This window comes from Macaca fascicularis, chromosome 19 (assembly GCF_037993035.2).
Source record: "Macaca fascicularis isolate 582-1 chromosome 19, T2T-MFA8v1.1".
Lineage (NCBI taxonomy): Eukaryota > Metazoa > Chordata > Mammalia > Primates > Cercopithecidae > Macaca > Macaca fascicularis.
The window spans coordinates 14,691,343-14,695,734 of record NC_088393.1 but is presented as its reverse complement, the minus strand read 5'-3'; the positions used below and the strand labels follow the sequence as shown (position 1 = coordinate 14,695,734).

Here is a 4,392-nt window from a genome sequence, read left to right as displayed (position 1 = left end):
AAAGAGAGAGAGAGAGAAATAAAGAGAAAGAAAGAGCAGAGATTCTAAACTCAGACTGTCCGGATTCTAACCTTGACTCTATCACTTTGTCACTTACTAGCTGGGTGACCAAGAACAGTGATTTAACCTGTCTATGCCTCAGTTTCTTCACCTTTAAAAAGGGGGGTGTAATTTGTAATGGTTAGGATAGGCTAGATCATGCTGCAGAAACAAACTAGCCCAAGAACCTTAAAACTACAACGTTTATTTCTCACCCAGGCTTCAGGTCTGTTTTGGGTCATTGCAAGGAGGTTCTGCTCTTCATAGTCTTTGATGGAACAGCCACATTCTGGAACATTATGAAACATTGCTTGCTGTCATGCTGGAAGGAAATAAGAGCTTTGAGGGGCTCTCACACAGGCAATTAAATGCTGTAGTTTGGGAATAATGCCTGTCAATTTCACTCACAGCTCATTGGTTAGAGCTAGTCACATGACCTCATCCAACACAAGGTGGGCAGGAAGTACAGCTACTGTAACGAAAATGTGAGTTAGTCACTTGCCAGCTTGCAAAGTCCAATTAACGAGAGCTAGGTCTGGTCTAAAGAAAGTGATTTATTCCAAAACTAGCTTAGGGGAAGAAGCAGAGGCGTCCCACCTTTAAACATGCTGCTTCCATTTTGGAGGAGAAAGCCAGCACTTTAAAAGGCAGGGGGAAAAGTGGGGTGGGGGCACATGTTAGCCCTGGTGCTTTATCTACAGGGTGGTTGAGCTGTGGCTGCTGGCACCTCTGTGGACAGGACTAGGCCAAAATCTCCCCAGGTGGGAGTTTTTCGAGGTAGTCTCCTGGTGGAGGGAGTTTTGTAGATTTGGCTGTTACCCCTTGAAGCAACCTCCTGATGGGTGAGAGTTCTGCAGCAGGCATGCTTTGGTCTGTAAATCAACTGTCAACTCTTGAGGAATTTGATGAACTTGCCCTGTAGGGAGTGTCTGGTGAATCAAGGGGCTGGGGGTGCGTGGAGCAGGAAGGGGTAAAAGGTTATATTTGGGGGTTGTTTATTTTGAGACAAAGCCTCGCTCTGTTGCCCAGGCTGGGGTGCAGTGGCATGATCTCGGCTCACTGCAACCTCTGCTTCCCAGGTTCAAGCGATTCTCCTGCCTCAGCCTCCCGAATGGCTGGAATTACGGGCGCACGCCACTGCACCCAGCTAATTTTTTGTATTTTTTAGTAGGGACGGGGTTTCACCAAGTTGGCCAGGCTGGTCCTGAACTCCCAACCTCAGGTAATCCTCCCACCTTGGCCTCCCAAAGTGCTGGGATTACAGGAGTGAGCCATCATGCCCAGTCTATATTTGTATTTCTAAAGGGCTGAGTAGGAAGTGGGGAACCAGGGGAATGATAAAAGAGGAGCGAGAGAGAAAAAATAAACCATATCTTAGAAAAATGGGGGTGGCTGGCCGGGCGCGGTGGCTCACGCCTGTAATCCCAGCACTTCGGGAGGCCGAGGAGGGCAGATCACGAGGTCAGGAGATCGAGACCATTCTGGCTAACATGGTGAAAATACAAATACAAAAATACAATTTTTTTTGTCTCTACTAAAAATACAAATATAAAAAAATTAGCCGGGCATGGTGGCGGGCGCCTGTAGTCCCAGCTACTAGGGAGGTCAGGAGATGGAGATCATCCTGGCTAACACAGTGAAACCTTGTCTCTACTAAAAATACAAAAAAAAATTAGCCGGGCGTGGTGGCGGGTGCCTGTAGTCCCAGCTACTCGGGAGGCTGAGGCAGGAGAATGGCGCGAACCCGGGAGGCAGAGCTTGCGGTGAGCTGAGATCGCGCCACTGCACTCCAGCCTGGGTGACAGAGCAAGATTCTGTCTCAAAAAAAAAAAAAAGAAAGGTGATCTCACTCAGGTACCTCATGCCTCTCTGACACTGGGTGAGCAAGACCAAGATGGATCAGTGGCGGAAAGCCTGAAAGATATGTGCCATGTGTACACCAACTGTGTGCCAGGCATAGACCGGGTGTGCACCAGGAATGTGGCAGGCGTGTGCCAGGTGTGCACCAGGAATGTGGCAGGCGTGTGCCAGGTGTGCACCACGTGTGCACCAGGAATGTGGCAGGTGTGTGCCAGGTGTGCACCAGGAATGTGGCAGGCGTGTGCCAGGTGTACGCCAGGTGTGCACCAGGAATGTGGCAGGCGTGTGCCAGGTGTACACCAGCTGTGCATCAGGAATGTGGCAGGCGTGTGCCAGGTGTACACCAGGTGTGCACCAGGAATGTGGCAGGCTTGTGCCAGGTGTACACCAGGTATGCATCAGGAATGTGGCAGGCGTGTGCCAGGTGTACACCAGCTGTGCACCAGGAATGTGGCAGATGTGTGCCAGGTGTACGCCAGGTGTGCACAGGGAAAGTGCAACCACTGAGGCACAGTTCAGGCACACTGGTGCCTGGTCCTGAACTCTGATCACATCCATGTCTGGTCATAGAGCTCCATCATACATTCCTAGGGAAATAAAAACTGAAGACCCAGATTCTTTACCTAGACCCTTTACCACTGGGCCAATAGACACCCACCGCTTCCCCACCCAGAGACCCCCTGGGCATCTACAACTGCTGGGCAAGAGCAGGTATTCGTGTCAGTTTTGGCCTACAGCCTGATAGCTCTAGAAGGTAGGAGCCGGCAACCTCCCCACCCCACCAGTCCCAGTCACTACAGCTGTCCACCCACCCCCTGTCCTTCCTCTTTCTCTCTTGGCCAGGAGGAGCACTGATTCTGAACCAGGCCCTTTTAGTCATTCAGTTCCTGACCCAGAGGAGCTGACAGGTGAGAGGTGAGGAGAGAGTTCCAAGAAGCAAAGTCACTCACTCAGGATCTCCCAGTTCTGGGTGGTGGAGGCAGGATTCGAACCTAGGCTGCTCTGTCTTTCAAGTTTTTTTTTTTTTTTGAGATGGAGTCTCGCTCTGTCGCCCAGCCTGGAGTGCAGTGGCCAGATCTCGGCTCACTGCAAGCTCCGCCTCCCGGGTTTACACCATTCTCCTGCCTCAGCCTCCCGAGTAGCTGGGACTACAGACGCTCGCCACCTCGCCCGGCTATTTTTTTGTATTTTTTTACTAGAGACGGGGTTTCACCGGGTTAGCCAGGATGGTCTCGATCTCCTGACCTCGTGATCCGCCCGTCTCGGCCTCCCAAAGTGCTGGGATTACAGGCTTGAGCCACCGCGCCCGGCCAAGTTTTTCTTATTTTATTTATTATTATGATTATGTTTGAGAAATGGTCTCACTCTGTTGCCCAGGCTGGAGTGCAGTGGTACGATCATAGCTCACTGCAGACTCCAAACTCCTGGGCTCAAGTGATCCTACTACCTCAGCTCCCCAAGTAGCTGGGACTACAGGTGTGCCACCACACCTGCTTTTTTTTTTTTTTTTTTTAGAGACAGGGTCTTGCTATGTTGCTCAGGCTGGTCTCAAACCCCTGGGCTCAAGCAGTCCTGCCTCAGCCTCCCAAAGTGCTAAGATTACAGGTATGAGCCACTCATGCCCAGCCTGCCACAGCCTGGGTAACATAGTGAGACCCCTTCTCTACCGAGAAAGAAAAAAAATTTAGCATAGTGTGCTGGCATGCACCTGTAGTGTCCCAGCTACTCAGGAGGCCAAGGTAGGAGGCTCACCTGAGCCTAGGACTTCGAGACTGCAGTGAGCTATGATCACGCCACTGCACTCCAGCCGGGGCAACACAGCAAGGCCTGGTTTCAAAAAACTTAAACAAAAATTTTCAAAGCATTTTTAAAAATGTTAGCAGGCTATCTCTTTGACACTGCCTCTGTTTCCCCCATTAACCCCCCGCATTTCCCGCGGAATTCCTCCCAGACCCGGCCCAGCAGAACATCCCGCTTCCCCCTCCCTCCTCCCACCATCCAACCAGAGCTCACTTCAAAGGTGGGAACAGAGGCCTGCCAGGCATCCAGAGAGCCCCCTGAACAACCGACATCGCCCGGGGCCCGAAAAGCGCTGGCAACTCGGGTTAAAGCCCTGCGCCCTCGGAGGACGCCTCCTAATCACCCCGGCAGAGAGCCGAGCCAGGCCGGGGGCCAGGGGCTCCACTCCCTCCAGCGGCGCTGGTTTCTTTAAGGAGAGAACAGCAAGTCAGGGCGGCTTCCCAGCTCCCAAATCCTCCTTCCCCTGATGGCGACCAAGAGAGGCCACGGCTGGCCGAGGGGGAAGTGGGGGCGGTCTACCCGGATTCTGGAGTCGGAAAAGGTGTATTCCAAGATGGGGGATTCGGAGGGGCAGAAAAGGGCAGTGTCCTTGCCCACAGGTGGGTAGGGGTTGGGGGGCCCGAGATGCTTGTTGGGGGGGGAAAACCCACCATCCCTTCTCCGTTTTAGGGGGGCCCTAGAGGTCTCCCAGTG

The 4,392-nt window shown here is 52.6% G+C and overlaps 1 long non-coding RNA gene across 1 annotated transcript; it reads right to left on the bottom strand.

Moving 5' to 3' along the window:
* Positions 1-575: 575 nt before the first annotated feature.
* On the bottom strand, positions 576-4,190 carry LOC135968430 (uncharacterized). The gene is made up of 2 exons (XR_010583224.1): positions 3,913-4,190; positions 576-955 (listed from the first exon to the last, which is right to left on the bottom strand). It is a non-coding gene; the product is annotated as an uncharacterized lncRNA (long non-coding RNA).
* Between the last annotated feature and the right edge of the window lie 202 nt (positions 4,191-4,392).